Below are 18,170 nucleotides of genomic sequence, written 5' to 3' on the forward strand. Positions count from 1 at the left end.
TTATGTAAAGTGGGCTAGCCTGGCCATCTCAATGGCCCATTAACTGGGGATGGGCAGAAAGCTAGAGGCAACTATTCTGTCTTTTAAAACATGTATCTTTTCACATCCAGAGAAATATTCCGCCTTTTCAATATTTCCTAGGATATTTCATTTTTCTGGGAGAGGGCTGGATGATAACTTCCCACAAAATTACATACTGGATGGAGATTTACATGGTTAATTGTAGCAGTAGGTTTCTATTTTCTATTTGTTAACATTGTAGCCTGAATGGTAAAGGAAACAAAATGCAATGTAAAATGGAGCATTATCAGGAAGTGTTAGTTCTATAAACTCTGCTGTAACATAACCTATTAGACCTTTTCATAAAACATTAACAATTAAATGGGCAAGTGCCAAGCTATTCTTAAGACATTTAAAAAGTTTACATGGAGCCAAGCTCAACTTCCCTTGAATCAGTAAATCAGCTGTCAATAGGTCATTCTTCTGGATAAGTAGAGGAAGACACAAGTTTTCATCTACAGGCAATCCTGCAGAAAGGTGATTGTCTCCTCCCAAAGTCAATGCACTTATTAACATGTGTTTTGTTTTCATCACATTATTACAAGATAACATCCTTAAAATCCTTGTAGAGAGTAATACCATCCTTCCTTCCAAGCAAACATAAAGTAGTATACAACACATTAAAAAAAATTATGTAGCTACACCACCTAAACAGTTATTACTTCTATTGTTCCTTTGCTATAAAGTTTTCAACTGTTTTGAATATTGTGTATCACCTAAAGTCATTATGGAGTTGAGCAGCCTTAGACATTTGACACATAAATAAAATAAAAGTAATGAAACACCCAAATATAAACTAAGAGCATGCATTATATTGTAGCTATAAACTCCATGCAACAAATTCTCAAGGCTAGGTTCTCTTTCAAATACCAAAGGTTTGCTTACAACCTTCCAGTGTGAGGCTGGCAGGACTTCCTAGGGAGACAGTCCTGCCTCTAGTTCTTAAAGGGCTATTCAGACAGATTATCTAGGGAAAGTACAAGGAAATATTAAGACCATAGTTACTCAGTATTGTGTATATAGTACAATTTTGGGACTTACAGGTAACCAGAGTAATACTTACATTTTCTTTACTGTGCATAAATATTCAAAACACAGTATTCTTTGCAGTAATACATTTGTCATTTTATTAGAGTATAGTGATTGAAATCTGCAATATTTTCACCAATAATTCAAGCTAATAGTTTCTTCTGCTTTTGGGGATAGCAAGGAAATCTATAAATTGTATTCCAAAATTTATATTCCAAACATTTTTTTATTAATTAAAGAATGGAGATCCACCTTCCCACAATCACTTCCAGGCATATGTATGACCCTTGCATATCTTCTAATTCAGAAAGCACAAAGAAACATGAACATTATGACAATATGGCTAGCATCATACACCAAATCTCTAGACAACAGTCACTACATTTAATATACAAAGAGAGAAACAATGAAACTTCATAGCAAGACTTCATAATTGTTTCTAGTGACAAGGTAGATAAATAACCTGGATTGTTAGAATAAGCTAAAACATTTTAAGAATATAAAGAAGCATGGAACAAGACATTGGACCATTCTAGTATATGAATCCTGGTGGCGCAGTGGTTAGAATCAGAGGTGGGCTGTTCCTAGTTCAGCCCGGATCAGGCAAACCAGTAGTAGCAGTGGCAGGAGGCTCCACCCACCCGCCCTGATGCTTCTGCGCAAACCGTGCCCGAGCAAACCGAGTAAAAAAAAATGGAAACCCACCACTGGTTAGAAATGCAGTATTGCAGGTTACTGTGCCCATAGCCTGGAGTTCGATCCTGACAGGCTCAAGGATGACTCAGACTTCCATCCTTCTGAGGCCAGTAAAATGAAAACTCAGATTGGTGGGGCAATTTGCTGACATTGTAAACTACCCAGAGAATGCTGTAAAGCACAATAGGATGGTAGATAAGCCTAAGTGTCAATTGCTATGAACATGGATTTAAATCTAGCAATTAATCAACCACATTTATTTTCTACCTTTTTTGACACATATGCATTTTTTTAAAAAGCTGATAGGTGAAGATATACCCAAATGACACTTTATCTGTTATCCCTGCCTTCTTTGGAAGACCTAGCCAGAGAGTGGCTATTAACTCAGTATTTATTTAAAATTTCAGCCTTTGGAGAGAACATATTATTGTCTCTTTCAAAAGGATGTACATAATATTATTCCATTATATGTATTTAACAATCCCTCAAGTTACTCAGTCAATTCTACCTGTTAAATATTAAGAGCCATGGAAGCCAAAGAACAAGAGCCTGGCCCACTATTGATTGATTGAACTACTTTTCTTCTCTTCATCCCAAAATGGTTCTGGAGCATCTTAGAGACAGGCAATGAAAAAAGACAGATGCTGTTCTGAGGCTCTGATCAGGCACTGCCTCCCTCCCTTATCTCTCAGATATCTTCTGGAATTATGAAGAGAATACAAAAGTGCCTCAAAGAACCTTTTTTTTCAATCCCATTGCAACAGCAGCAGTACCAGAAGGAACCGAAATAGTATATGTCTAAGATCAAGTAGTTCTAATATATTTGGCCCTGAGAAGTTATTGCCAAAACAAGGAGAGGACTATTTTCATTATCTGTGCATCATCCCACCTGTTTCCTCTTCTTGTCTCTATAGTGGAGACACCTGTGAAGTCATCAATAAATATTTCTCTACTGCTTCTAAATGGCACTGAATCCACATATCCACAGAATCTATTCAGCGAGCAAAAAGTGAAATATTCAAAAAGTGCATTTTGATATTTACTGAAGCAAATAAAAGATGCATTGTGGTCTCTAGATTCATTTGCTAGAACAATAAATGAAAAGAAAAGCTGTACCATCTTTTAATACATCTTGCATTGCATGTGCATAGCCTTAAGATTTCAAATTCAGCAGTAATTCTCTAAACCACTAAACCACTAAACTCTGCTGCCACAACATTTCAGTATTTGTGACAAGTTCCAAATTTTAATGAATTTCAGTTTTAAAATCTGCCATGTTCTTTTCTCTTCATTAAAATCATTTGTGAAAGAAAAGCTCCTTAGTAAAGGCATTGCCAGTGATATTCTGACGTGCATAAGGTGTATTAGATTATTCTGCCCAGATTTCCTAACTGGAAAGATTGCAAAACTGCAGGATCCCCTTGTTGTAAATGTGAACTAGTTGCCAAGCACCTGGATTGTGAGCACATGACAATGGGATGCTATGATGGTTGTAACTGAAAGGATCAATTATAAATCACTTTTTTCAGTGTTGTTATAACTTTAAGTGGTTGTTAAATCAATGACTATAAATAAAGAACTTTCTGTATCTATTTCAGTGTTTCTCAACCTCAGTAACTTTTAGACGCATGGATTTCTGCTCTCAGAATTCCCCGTACAGTAGGAGAAACACTGATCTCTTCTGATATTTATATTAAAAACTTGAGTGGATGCCAGTTTCTCAGAAAAAGAATATGTATAGATCATGGGATAATTCACTTTATGGTCGTAGGAGCAGCCATTTGGTTGGTAGGACATTTTTGAGGACAATTTAATGAATGAATGATTCAGTGGCATTTTCTTCATCAACATCAAATACTTGCTTTCCACTTGTACATTATTATTCACAGATTTGGTGCCTGTAAAGATATAGATACATTTTATGTTTTATTTAGGGCACAACACATAGAATTAATGGTTCTTTCAGTAAGGCTTTCAGATCTATGCTACAAATATCTCAGCCAGCCATAGTTGAGGTTTCTTAACATTGACTTATTTTAATAGGATTAAAAATTTTAAGTGGGTGTCGAATATTTTGTAGATTTATATCAATGTCATTTTGATTTTTTTTACTCAGTTTTACAACAACAAAAATCACTCAGAGAAGCTGAGTGATTTTTTTAAAGGAAAATAATATTAACTATCTGTTTCGGATTACATAACATGCTAAACCATCTGGGTTTAACAAAACATAATTGTGTTCATATAGCATCTTATGTTCAAACCAATAAGCCATACCATATACATTTTGCTTAAAATGGCTTGGTTCTATTTTAGTCTAGTAACCATTTGTACACAATACAGTACAATATATACCCAACAGAAATCCAGCACAATAAATTAATCAGAACACATGCCACTGTTACTCTCCTAGGCAATGTTACAGCAGATAGCAACACATAAATTATATTAACTGATTTCAAAAAAGCTGCATAGAGGTTGTACTTGGATAGGAAACTCTCAGAAAAGTTAATACAATATATTAATACATTAACACATATACTAACATAATAAAAGCTTCATCTCAACATTTCTGCCCTTTATATTATATAGCTGAAAATTGGAAGGAATAAAATCTGTAAGAATAAATGGTAATACCGTTCTAGGATCAGCATCAATTGAATTGTCACATCCAGAAGTACAATCCATCAATTTTCCATTTTGCTGATAGTCCAGGTGTACTAGGTCTCGACAGTGAGAATGGCATGTGTATTTACAATCTGAAACACAATCAGAAGAAATTTATATTGTTTTAATGCAATCATTGTCAAGACCCTTGTCATTACATCTGTGACTCCAACACAAATGCTCCTCTTCTTAAATAGGATTGCACACTCACTTCCCCCACTCAACCTGTAATCCAGTTCTCCCTCTAGCAATATATAACCCTGCAACCAAACAAAGGGTGCTACTTTGAGAAATGGAGCCCTAGACCATTTCTTTCATTCAATTGTCCAAAGCTGTACCACCTCCTAAGCCACAAACTAGCCACCTGTACTTTAGCCTGCAGATTGTGCAGATCCAGTTGCTTAATAGCTAAGGTGACCAGATTTTCAGATTGGTAAAGAGGGACACCATTGACGGGGGTGTTGGGTGTTGATTAAAAATTTTATTTTTTGTCAAAAGGTCAACCCAGGACACTGAAACCAGCATAAATACGAATCTGTTGCCAAACAAAATTTTTATCACGTGACCATGAGGATGCTGCAACGGTCGCTAAGTGTGAAAAATGGTCATCAGTCACTTTTTTCAATGCCATTGTAACTTTGGTCACTAAATGTTTTCCCCCTCCTCGAGACTCCTCACTTCTTCCTTCATTCCTCTTGCTTATCTACCTTCACCTTATCCGTCTTCTGCTCTTTCCCTCTCTTCCTTCCTTTCTCCTTCCATCATCTCTTCTTTCCTCACTCACTCCCTTCCTCCTTTTTTCTCTTCCTTCCTCCTTCCATTCTTTCATCTTCATTTCTTTTGCCTATCTACCTTCTCTGTCTTTCTGCTCTTTCCATTTCTCTCTTCCTCTTCGCTTCTGTTCCTTCCCTCCTTTCCTATTTCTTCCTTCTTCCTTCTTTCTGCCTATCTACCTTCACCTTCTCTGTCTTTCTGCTCTTTCCCTGTCTTCCCCTTTCCTCCCTCCCTCCCTTCTTTCCTTTCTAGTTCCATCTTTTCTTCTTTCCTCTCTCCCTCTTTTTCTTTTTTCCTTCCTTCCCCCTTCCTCTTGCCTATCAATTTCATCCCCTTTGTCTTTCTGCTCTTTCCCTCTCTTCCCCTTTTCTTCCTACCTCCTTCCCTCTTTTCTCCCTCCCTTCTTCTTTTTCTTCCTTTCTTCTTCCATCTTCCTCCTTCTCCTTCCATTCTTTCTCCTTCCATCCATCTTTTCTCCTTCCATCTTCTCCCCCCCTCCCTTCTTCTTTTCCTACCCCCCTCCCTCCTTCCTTCCTCTCCTTCCCTTTCTTGCACACAGGAAGGGGAGGGGGGGCTTTCTAGTCGCTTTCACAGCATAATTTCTTTATCTAACTTTTAAAAAACAGTGTGCAAATCAAACGAGATTTTCGTAACCTGCGAAGCACCAAGTTATATTATGTTGTTACAAATTTGCAGCTACTCCATTCTTTCCGATAGGAAACTGCATTTCCCAAGATGCCTCAGGTCCTCAAAGCGCTGAACACGGTTTTGCAATTGACTCCAGCGAGGCCCGGTAGCCGCCAGCTGGGGTGGCTGTCAGGGCGCCGCAGAGCGGATGCGCCGTTTGTTACTGCTTCCAGCAATTGAGACGGACGAGGGAAGCGACTGAAACGGACGCTGCGGCAGGAGAGAGAGGCGGCTGCCGGCCGTTTCACCTCGTGCAGAGAACTTCCACTCATTCCCAGGGCTTCTGCCGGGCAGCACAAGCCCCGGAAGCGAGTGGAAGTTCTCTGCGCAACTGAAACGGATGCTGCGGTAGGAGAGCGAGGCGGCTGCCGGCCGTTTCACCTCGCGCAGAGAACTTCCACTCATTCACGGGGCTTCTGCCGGGTGGCACAAGCCCCGGAAGAGAGTGGAAGTTCTCTGCGCGACTGAAACGGATGCTGCGGCAGGAGAGCGAGGCGACTGCCGGCCGTTTCACCTCGTGCAGAGAACTTCCACTCATTCCCGGGGCTTCTGCCGGGCGGCACAAGCCCCGGAAGCGAGTGGAAGATCTCTGCGCGACTGAAACGGACGCCGCGGCAGGAGAGTGTGGTGGCTGCCAGCCGTTTCACCTCGCACAGAGAACTTCCACTCGGTCCTGGGGCTTCTGCCGGGCTGCAGCAGCCCCGGAAGCAAGTGGAAGTTCTCTGCGCGACTGAAACAGACGCCGTGGCAGGAGAGCCGCAGGGGAGGGTGGCGGGACGCAACCACGCCTCGCGGACTCGCAGTGTGGTCGCTGGGAACCGCGCAGCACAGGCGCCGCCACGCCGGCAGAAGATCCGTGAGTCCGTGACCGAGTGGAAGTTCTCTGCGCGAGCGGCGGCGGCTGTTTCACTCGTGCAGAGAACTTCCACTCGGTTCTGGAGCTTCTGCCGCCCGTGGCGGCGCAGCACAGGGGCTGGCTGTGACGCGAGGAGGTGAAATGAACTCCGCAAAGGGGGAGAAGGAGGAGAGGAGGGCTGTCTCCTCCCCCCAGCGCCTCCCGATTCCCACCGGTACCAATTCATAACATGATTACTCACCAGTGAGTAAGCGCAGCTGCAACCCCAAAAGACGAAATGAAATGGAGACTCGCGCAGGCGTGTTCAGCTAAGCGGAGTCCAGCCAATAAGTGAGCTGGTTGGGATGGAAAATTTTCAGCACGTGGCGTGCTGAAAATTTCCCATCCCAGCCAGCTCACTGATTGGCTGGAGTCCAGGCCAATCCAATCAGTGAGTGGCAGGCTGGGCTGGCTTAAATTTGTAGGATAGAACGGAACGATGAGCCAGCCCAGCGAGCTAGCAGCTGATGGGTGGGGGAGCGAGGGAGCTGCAAGCGCCAAAAAAAGCGTGCTTTTTAAAGAACCGTGCGGGACACGGGAAAATTTATGAAAAAGCGTGGCTGTCCCGCCAAATGCGGGACGTCTGGTCACCCTATTAATAGCAGGTTAAAGAGATATTCAAACTTGTTTAGAGTGAGACTATTTTGTAATAATATTATTATTTATTACCGTATTTTTCAGAGTATAAGAAGCACTTTTTTTCCTCTAAAAAGAGGCTGAAAATCTGAGTGCATCTTATACATCAAATACAGCATTTTTTGCCTCCTGATGCCCCTCCCCCTTCACAAAAATGGCCATGCATAGCCTTATGGAGGCTTTCAGAGAGCTCCTGGGTACTGGGGAGGGCAGAAATGAGCAAAAAATGGGCTGTTTTTTGCCCCCCCCTCCAGCAGCACTCTATAAGCCTCCATAAGGCTATGCATGCATTTTTTTGACAAAAAAACGCCAATTTTCATGAAAAATGGGTCATTTTTTGCTCCCCCTCCATTCCCCCCAGGAGCACTCTGCAAGCTCCAAGGCTATTCATGCCTTTTATTTGAAAAAAACAGGCTCATTTTTGCAAAAAAATGGGCCATTTTGGGGAGGTTTGCAGAGTGCAAAACCTTTTTTTTCCCTTTCGGAAAACTGTTTAGTTAGAGTGGTTGATGAGTTTTAGGCACTACAGGTTGTCAGCAATTTCCTTCTCCAGCACATGGATAAATACACCTGGAAACATCTATCTACCTACCTACTCTCTCGCTCCCTACCTACCAATGTATTTATCTTTCTCTCTCTCTATTTCTCTCTCTCTCTCTCTCTCTCTCTTCCTACCTACCTACCTACCTACCTACCTACTCTCTCTCTCTCCCTACCTACCTACTGTATTTCTCTCTCTCTCTCTCCTTCTATCTACTTATATACCTACTTACTCTCTCTCCCCATCTACTGTATTTCTCTATTTTTCTCTCACTATCCCTCTACCTACCAACCTACCTACTCTCTCTCTCCCTATGTATCTACTGTATTTCTCTCTATCTCTCTCTATTTCTACACTCTCCCTCCCTACCTACCTACTGTATTTCACTCTCTCTATATATATATTTCTCTCTCCCTTTATCTACCTACCAACCTACCTACTCTCTCTCTTCCTACCTATCTACTGTATTTATCTCTCTACATATATATTTTTCTCTCTCTATCCCTCTACCTACCTACTACCTATCTACACTCTCTCTCCCTCCCTCCCTACTGCATTTCTCTCTTTCTCTTTCTCTCTCTATCCCTTTATTTACCTACCTACCTAACTACTCTCTCTCTCCCTACCTACCTACTGTATTTCTCTCTCTTTCTCTCCCTCTCTATCCCTCTATCTATCTGCCCCCTTTTAAAAAAAAATTGCCTCTTCAAAACCTGGGTGCGTCTTATACTTCGGTGTGTCTTATACTCCAAAAAATACGCTAAGTCTCTTTATCAAAGTACAGTACAAGTCAGAAAAACATTTCAGCTTTAGAAATGCATGAAGCCATCCCTCCTTTCCTTAACAGTAGCAGAAAATATTTATCTGCTATATAGTAAAGGGACTCAGTTCCACCAATGTCATTATAGAGTCACTCTGAACTTGATAACAGTCAGGGAATAAAGGAATGAAAGAAATATCCACATTACAGAAAATAAAACTTCCAACAAAGTTCTAAGACTAGTTGAAGCCTTTTATCCTTCTAGAACTGTTTTATAGTCTCCCATAATTGGTCCTTCCTTGAAAAGAAGAAGTGATAGACTTAATGAGATGATTCTTCACATTAGGAGTATGTACCCCTTAGCTTATTATATGGAGTTTTACTCAGTGATGTGGTTACCTGTACATGTATGGGAACCGGGTGGCAAGAATTAAAAAAAATACTGGTTGAAGCAGAGAAATCTCTCTTTGATAGTATCAACTGATTGTCTGGTCATTTACAGATCAGTCTTGATAGTCCAAGACTATTAACACTCTTACATGCTCCTTGTTCATGAAAATCCAATCAATACCAGGATAGGAGAGACACAGCTCTAGCCTTATGGTTTGAGAGCCAGTTTGTACTAGTTTGTAGTAGTTAAGACTTTGGGCTAAAAATCAAGACAACATGAGTTTTAGTCCTGACCAAAGGAAACTGGGTAACTTGGGCTGGTCTCCCTCTCTCTATCTCAGCCCTAAGAAGGAGGCAATGGAAGCCCTCTTCTGAAAAACCTTGCAGGGACTTGTCCAGGCAGTCTGAGAGTCAAACAAAATTCAATGGAAGAAAAAACTTCCAATCATTATTGCTGTCATCAATTGATAATGGTGCTCCATGATCGCAACTGCATAAACAATTCAAAAGGGGTTAAATAAAGCAGTATCTTGGGCCCTTTACTATTTAACAATTCTCTCAGCAACATACTATATTGTTGTTGTTGTTGTTTATTAGTTTTGTATGCCACCCACTCCCGAAGGATGCCGGGCGGCTCACAATAAACAGGGAAAGGGAAATAAATAAGACAATACAAAGAATTTAAAAATGCACAACATTCACAATTGAGGCGGGGCTGGATATTTCAACAGCCCCCAGCCTGTCGGAACAGCCAGGACTTGGTAGCTTTACGGAAGGCCGGGAGGGTAGTAAGGGTCCGGATCTCCACGGGGAGCTCATTCCAGAAGGCTGGCGCAGCAACAGAGAAGGCTCTCCCCCGGGGGATTGCCAGCTGACATTGGCTGGCCGATGGAACCCGGAGAAGGCCAAGCCTGTGAGATTGAATCGGTCTTTGGGAGGTAATTGGCAGGAGGCAGTCTCTCAGGTACCCAGGTCCGATGCCATATTAACAATGAAGCCCTTAAAAACATTAATTCTATGCTGCAATTCTGCTCCATAATTATCCCTGTTCCAAATTCTGAAGAGCACTAACTTTAGCATATTTAAACACTCCCCCACAGCAATTTTGGAGGACTACTGACATGCAAAAGTCTACTATGGGCTGAGGCTGTGCCTCTGTGGACAAGTGGCTGTTGAAACTACAGTTCATGTTCTGTTCTAGTGAACTGCTCTTCTAAGGACCTACTGTACTAAGCATAGAGTAAAAGTACTCTACTAAGAGTAGTAGACTAGGGTATTCTACTAAGGACTCAAGAACCAATCTTATAACTCCTTACTGGTAAAAAACCTATGAAATTCTGAATGTTTTTAATCAACATTTATTAACAGATCAATATATTTTATTCTCTACATAGTTATATTTTGTTGTACTGCCTGTAAAATTAGGCAGACTTTGATTATCAACTGACAAATATACCACGAATTACAATATTTTATCTTGTTTCATTTTTTGCTTTGTTTTTATTTTTAATATCCTTTTGTTTGCAGTTTTCTTTGATGACCATAATGAAAAACATTCATTCGTATTTATTTTGAATCCATGAAAATACTTCCTGTGTTCCACCAACTGCTCTTTCTGTGGGAGGCACCCTCTTGAAGTTCTTAGATTACGACAGTTCCATTTACTCCCATTCTGGTGGAAAATGAGTAGAGTAGAAGTATGAAGTGGAGGCTACTCTGCACTCCAGATGCAAGTATTTAGGGTATATGGTAGTATTTAGAGTATCCAATTCATCAGAATGATTGTTCTAAGCCAAAGAGATTGTAGAAACTGCAACAAATATTCATGCCTCATGTCTTGGGTGCTAGGATAAGGTGACCAGACATCCCGCTTTCGGTGGGACAGTCACGATTTCTAACAATTTGTCCCGCGTCCCACGGCATTTTAAAAACGTCCCGATTTTGGCTTCATGTTCAAAGCGCAGTGGATTTGCTTAAGAAATCCTAACCGGGGCAAGACAAAAGACACTCTGTCTAACCTCTCTCTATGTCTCAGTACTTTCATTGAAGATATTAAAACATTAAAGCAAGAAAACGGAACCCCCCCACCCCTTTTATTTCCTTTTATAAGAAAAGATGGCCCAGTACCATAGAGCTCCAGGAAATACTTTGGCTAGAGAAGTAGTGACTGTTCCTTCCTGGATTTCCCGGATGGGAGGGGCATGGAGGTTGGAGGTTGGCTCGTGTGGGAAAAATGGTGGCTCCTCATCACTATCAAGGTTTCTTTGAAAAATATTTCCCTGGGACTAATTTCACTATTTTAATTTGCTCAGTTCTTTGTATTAACATCTACATCATTCTGGATTGACTTGGAGTGCCTGCCTGCTGGTAAGTGAGCCGGGTTTTTTTCTTTTATTTTTTTATGTATTTTAAAATAATATTTTATTTATTGTGCATATGATTTTTTAAAATAGTTTTATTCTGTGTGGATTATTTTTTTTAATTGTCTTAGACTATTTAAAAGAAGATTCTATCCAAAATAAATTGAAATAAACCATTTTTAAAAATTCTATGCACAATACATTTCAAAGTATTGTGCATAGAATTTTTAAAAATGGTTTATTTCAATTTATTTTGGATAGAATCTTTTTTTAAATAGTCAGGAGTCATTGACACTGAATTTGCACTTTTAATAATCAGGAAGCACATACTGAGTTTCTTTGAAAGAAAATCCAATAATTTAAAAATCCAATAATTTGTTTCCTAGTATAATTTGATTGCTTATTAGTAACCTATGACTACCACTAAGTGTTGTAGCTTATGATTCTTCATGAATGTATTATATTTTATTTTTCTTTATGTATACTGAGAGCATATTCACCAAAGACAAATTCCTTGTGTGTCCAATCACACTTGGCTAATAAACTATTCTATTCTACTCTACTCTACTGTACTCTACTCTATTCATTTCTATTTCTATTCTAATAAGGAGTTTAGCTTCTCTCTCTTGAAAATGTAAGATAGCATAAGGCATTATAATGCAAGCTAGCCTTAGCTTTCAAACAGTTCATTTAGTGACCAAAGTTACAATGGCATTGAAAAAAGTGACTGATTACCATTTTTCACACTTAGCGACCATTTTCACACTTAACAACCGTTGCAGCATCCTCATGGTCACGTGATCAAAATTTTGATGTTTGACAACAGTTACAATTTATATTGTAGTTACGTTGAAATAAAAAAATATTACAATACTATTTTTGCGTTGTATGAAAATTTTTGTTGCTCCGTATAAAAATTTTAATCAAGCCCCTCCCCCCTCCGGTAAAAGGTGTCCCTCTTTACCAATCTGAAAATCTGGTCACCTTATGCTAGGATCATTTGCAATTCCCAGGAAAACCCTGTGTCATGCCTGCAAGGCATCTTTTCTTTTGGACTTCAGGCCTGCCACACTTTCTACTGTCTACTTTCTATTGTGGGAAAATGGGAGGCAGGATTGTACGGAGTTGGGTGATATGTAGCCATAATAACATTTTTCTTAGAAAGCCAAGGTCATCTTTGTCTCTGCAAGTGGCTGGAACTGGATGGGTGGAATCTGTCATCATGGCAGTGGATGATTGGACCATGTGATAAGCTTGTGGGTGTTGGGACAGGATCTTGAACTTTCAACTGGGTGGGAAAACCTGGAAGCTTTCAGATTCAGGTTTCTCCAGATGTGCCAACATGGCTCTTTTAATAAATTGCAACTTTGAGGAACTTCTTGCCTTGGAGTGTGATTTGTTTGAGGATGCTATTTGGAACCCTGACACCCTGTCCACTTGTTCTACCACCATTAAAAGGTAACTGCAGGTCCCAAGAGAAATAGGTCTCTCTGTTTCCCAGCATGAAGAACTCTAAATAGTAAACTGTGATACAACCTGAGAAGAGGGAAGATTTCCAACTACAACTATTTTTGGACAGGTGGGATTGACAAGCCACCCGAAATGGATGGAAAATAACAGGCTAAACAGCAGAAAAGTGGTGGTGGGAGAAGGACCTACTTATTTTACTGCAGCATTAGAGGCCTCAGGAAGCTGCCAATGGCCAAAGAAAAGAGTGAATCTATGGTTCATTAACATGACTGTGATGCAAGTTTAGTGGGAGGGAAGATTGAAGCTAATGGAAGTGATTATACAGAGAATAGTGGAGTTAAACATGGGGAAATATATAAGAAATGTTATGTAGGCAAAGAGGATGGAAACATTCCTTAAATCGGAAAAATAAGGTGATATTCAGAAGAGACCCAGATTGGCTTCTCCCTGATTTATTGGGCTATAAAAGGAAAAGCACACTGAAGCTTGCAAAATTATGTTATTATAGTCTATCTCCATAAAGTATATTTCTAGTCTTCTGATGACAGAAAAGTTCTCCGGTTCATTCTCTCCAGCCAGGATAACACAATTGACACTGACAGATGAAATAAGCTGAGAAGCAAGCTTTCAGAATGGAGGTTTATTTCAGAAGCCAGAGGTTCTTCAGTGACAACAGTAATGGGTTCCGGGTCAGCTGGCAAATTGGTTTAGTCAATGAATGCAGACATTTTTATACCTTTTACTGTCTTACACAATTTTGAGGTTTGACTTTGTGTGCTTTTATCATTTAATTAGTTTTATTTGCTCTGTATAACTTGTGATCAGGCTTAAGCATCTGCTTCCCTTAGTTTTAATCCTGTCAGGCATGTGTAACTGATCTTATTCTATTGACTATTTCCTCTAGCCTGCCTTTCTAATGAACCTGCAGGCTTGAGTCATTGTTTCCATTGTTCTTAAAGAAAGGGGTTTCTCAAGTTCAAGATTACAACATGGTTTCTCTTTTCACAGCTTGAGCTGTTTGTCTGCAGCTACTTTCTATTAGGAAAAGAGAAAAAAAAACCAGAGATGGTGTCTCTTTATTCTTAGCTGTTTCTTTTCCGGTTTTTTGGTTTATTCCTTGTGACTTGGGGCAAAAGTTAAAAGGGGGCCTTTTTGTTAAAAGGAGGTTATGAGTTTTCTACGATTCCAGAGGAATCTGTTTCCTGATAGCCAGCCTACTTTAAAGAGTTCTCATGAAAACTTCAACTCCCAGAATGATCAGCAATGGCCATCCTAGCTGTCCATACATTAGGCAACTAAGCTAGTGCAAAGCATTATATATGGACAGACTCTTTAGAACTGGGAGAAGTAATCATTTTAGTTCTAGAAATATTGAATGTCCACTTGAATATGATTTCAAGATAAATGCGCCTGGAGAAGCAGTGGGGTGCTTTAAAAAAAAATATTGGAAACTTAAACTTCATTTTGCTATTTAATCAGTAAGGATTTACTTCACTTTTTAAATATGTAGGATAACAATTAAATATTCAGTAATACATCTTAATACATTAAATATTTCAACATTCCTATGTGTTTTATATTGTGAGTTTAGCAAGTCAGAGGCCCAACAGATTTGAGAAGTTTCCTTCACAAATGCTGTAATAGCAGGGACGTGCAGTCACTAGAGGCAGGGGAGGCGAGGCCTCACCAGTCTCCTCAGGAAAAGGAAATAATTTTAAAATTTTTTTTAAAAATAATTAAAGCCAAGGTAGTTGCTACCAGACTCCAAGTCACAGTGGCTTGGAGTCTGCTTAGTGTTAACTATAGGAGGAGGCGAGAGAACTAGGGGCCTCCTTTGCATAAGGAATTTTTCGCCTTTTAAAAGTTAAGCAAGCGTTAAAAAGCGAAAAATTTCGTATGCAAAGGAGGCACTGATTCTCCTGCCTCCTGATCTGGGAGCAGCAAATCATGCCTTGTACTTGAGCGACTGCGCAATCTAGCAGCAGGAGCCTTGCTTGTAAAACACGCCTGTGTGAGCAAGTTCAACTCTCCACTTTGCATCGCGGGAGCCGCCAAGAGCAGAACCATCAGAAGACTTAGAGGTCTCTTATTTCCCCATTAACCTGCAATATCTTTAACTAGCTAACACTTAATATACATTTAAATTTGTACTGAAATATTTGTTTTACATGTTTTTTTATATATCAATATATATTTTAGTTTAAATTAATATTTGCAGAGAATGATTCTCAAAGTATTCATACAGCTATGGCTATGGAAAATGATAAGATGTTAGAATGTATTCCAAATAATTGTCTGGCGGGGCACTTTGCATCGCGGGAGCCACCAAGACCCAGGTCTGCAGCAAAGGCGCTTGGCGGCTCCCGCGATGCAAAGTGCCCCGTCGTCGTCGTGAATGTCGGCCCCAGCAGCAGCGGGGCACTTTACATCGCAGGAACTTCAGCGGCCGCCGCTGCTGCTTCCTCCACTGCTGCCGCTTTCCCCTCTGCCCTGGCCGCGGTTTATGCCACGTTCGGAGTGCTGCCCTTTCAGAAAGCCCCGCCGAAGTCCCAGCACGGTGTCCGCTATAGAGTGGGATGCATCCCGCCTGTATGGCGGACACAGCCGCGGGGCTTCAGTGCGGCTTTTGGAAAGCCGCACCAGGGGTTTGCCTCACCAGCCATAAAGCTCACCGCATGTCACTGTGTAATAGTCATTGCACATTGCTAAGAAAGAGGCATTTTACAACTCTAATATGCTATTTATAATAGTGTTATATACTTTGATAATTAAAACTAATGAATGATGGTTTGGTTTATTTATACCCCAATAGGATAGGAATCACATTAAGAAATTTGTTTTTCTAGATTTGTTTTAATTCTCACATTCTATTTTACTTTGAAAATCTTGAGAATAATGTATATTTCAGACCCAAACTGTCTTTGTATTAGTGATACAATGACCTCTCCCCCATTTACCTTTGTAATTTAATGTAGCATTCATTATTTTCTGAAATTATTGACAGAAATAGCACATGATTTTCATTTTTCTGCAGTTGACTCAAGGAATATAATATAAGGAATATCACACACATGGCTTTAGGAGGCCAGAAGAATTAGAATTACCAGATATCACCAGAGCCACTGAAAACTAAACTATGTATTAAATTGTATTTTTTTGTTACAAATAATAGCATGAGATCGGACTGAATGCTATTACAGAATCTTCAACATTTTCTAAAATTTTAATTCCCCATCCTGTTTCAAAACTAGCATAGAAAATAAATTTTCATGGGTAATTTGAATCTGAGAAACAAAATCTATGATGCAGGAATTTGTCCAATGTATTATGAGATTTTTAAAAAGTCTTTTGATTTTTTTTGTGCCGACCTGCTGTAGATAAAATAAGCATCATGTAGCGCTATAAACAGTTTATTGCATAACAGATATAGCGCCCTTGCTGACCTTAATGGGGACACTAAAGTGACAGGTCAAGGTAGTTGTGATAACGATGTCTCAAATATGCAGGGGATTGTGGTCCAAAATGAAGAACTTACTTCGGAAAGGCAAAAATGTGAATCAGGTATCACACATCAGTCGCACAAGAAGAGCAAGGTATCCCAAAAGAGAAGTCACCTTCTGGTTGGTGATTCAATTGTAAGGGATGTAAATTTAGGAAATGATAGGAAGGTTTTGAAAGAGGTATCTGCCAGGTGCTACTGCCAGCAGAGACAAGAGGTGTATTCTTAAGATAGTCAAGAATGCAAGTAAGGACTGTGATGTTGATGCTATTATATATCTTGGCATAAATGATCTGTCCCAAAAAGATGTACTTTCTTTGCAGAATGATTTCCAGAACTTAGTAGTATCAGAGGTTATACCAGTATATAAAGAACAAAAAAGGAAGGGCCAGCGTGTAGCAGAGTTTAATGTGTGGCTAAAGGAGTAGTGTAAAGGGAAGGCTTTGGTTTTATTAGTCATGATGCCTGCAGCTGGTCCAATGCAAAAATGTACAAAAGAAATGGACTGAGTTACTTGGCATTAAATTCACAGATTTTCTGAATAAACATTTAAACTGAACAGCGGTGTCAGAGAATTAATTGCTACAGAACATTTCTGTCCCCAACAATCTAAAATTCATAGGGTTGCATGTAACATAGATGTTTGTGCAGGTAAGATTATCAGTCCTGCTGTCAAGCAAAACCAAGCATTTAATAGTGAGTGCCATACCATGTGCACGAATAATACAAGTAGCAAGAAAATAGGGACAGTCAGGCATAACACAGGTTATGTAGACAGTAAGCACAGGGTCAGTCAAAATGGACTCAAATGTCTATACCCCAATGCACAGAGTATGAGGAATAAACAGAGTTAATTAGAAATTCAAGTAAATGGGGGCAGATACGATATTGTTGCCATTACAGAAACTTGGTGGGATGAAACTCACAATTGGAACATACAGCTAGAAGGATTTAAATTATTTAAAAGAAATAGACCAAATAAAAAAGGAGGTGGAGTTGCACTATATATAAGAAATAACTACATCTCTACAGAAATACAACACAATGATGAGAACTATCTTGAATGCATTTGGGTCAATATTAAAGGGGGGGACACGACATTGCCATAGGTCTATGCTACAGGCTACGCAATCAAGCAGAGGACGTAGATGAACTTTTTGCTAGTCAGCTAACTAAGGTATGTAGGAAGCACACCAGAATAGTAATGGGGGATTTTAACTACCCTGACATCAACTGGGAAACAAACTCTGCACCAAGTGGAAGATCCAACAGGTTCCTAACAAACCTAGTGTCAGGCCTGCAGTCATATTCCTTTTAGGATCTTTGGCCTGCCACACACTCTCTCACTCTCTTTCTTTACTATGCGGTTTCATTAGTGGGGAATTGGGCGGGGGGATAGTAAGGAGTAGAATGTGTTGTTGTTAAAATAAAACATTCCTTTCTAGAAGCCCAAGGCCATTGTCTCTGCACCTCTGCACCTGACTGAACTTTAAAAAAATAGGGTAAAAGAAAAGGTGTTGAACGAATTGACTGCATTAATAGTTTAGTGAAATAAGTTACAATTATATATAATATTTATATATAATATTTATAATACCTATAAACAAGTACTCAAATCTATATTTATATTTATAAACAAGTAAGTGGAAAGCTTGTGGATATCCTTATATATATATGTCTATGGTTATAAATATCTATTTGAATTA

General features: G+C 39.8%; 1 long non-coding RNA gene across 1 annotated transcript in view; it reads right to left on the reverse strand.

Annotated features, from left to right (window-relative positions):
- Positions 1-2,063: 2,063 nt before the first annotated feature.
- The window catches only part of LOC148044114 (uncharacterized), a 46,172-nt gene continuing 30,065 nt past the window's right edge, over positions 2,064-18,170 (reverse strand). The window contains exons 2-3 of the long non-coding RNA XR_015697752.1: positions 4,423-4,544; positions 2,064-3,683 (exon numbers count right to left, since the gene is read on the reverse strand). This is a non-coding gene — a long non-coding RNA (uncharacterized LOC148044114). The remainder of the gene's footprint in view (positions 3,684-4,422; positions 4,545-18,170) is intronic.

This window comes from Thamnophis sirtalis, unplaced genomic scaffold (genome assembly GCF_051295495.1).
Source record: "Thamnophis sirtalis isolate CommonGarterSnake01/CBP01778 unplaced genomic scaffold, rThaSir2_p1.2 scaffold_9, whole genome shotgun sequence".
NCBI classification, from domain to species: domain Eukaryota; kingdom Metazoa; phylum Chordata; class Lepidosauria; order Squamata; family Natricidae; genus Thamnophis; species Thamnophis sirtalis.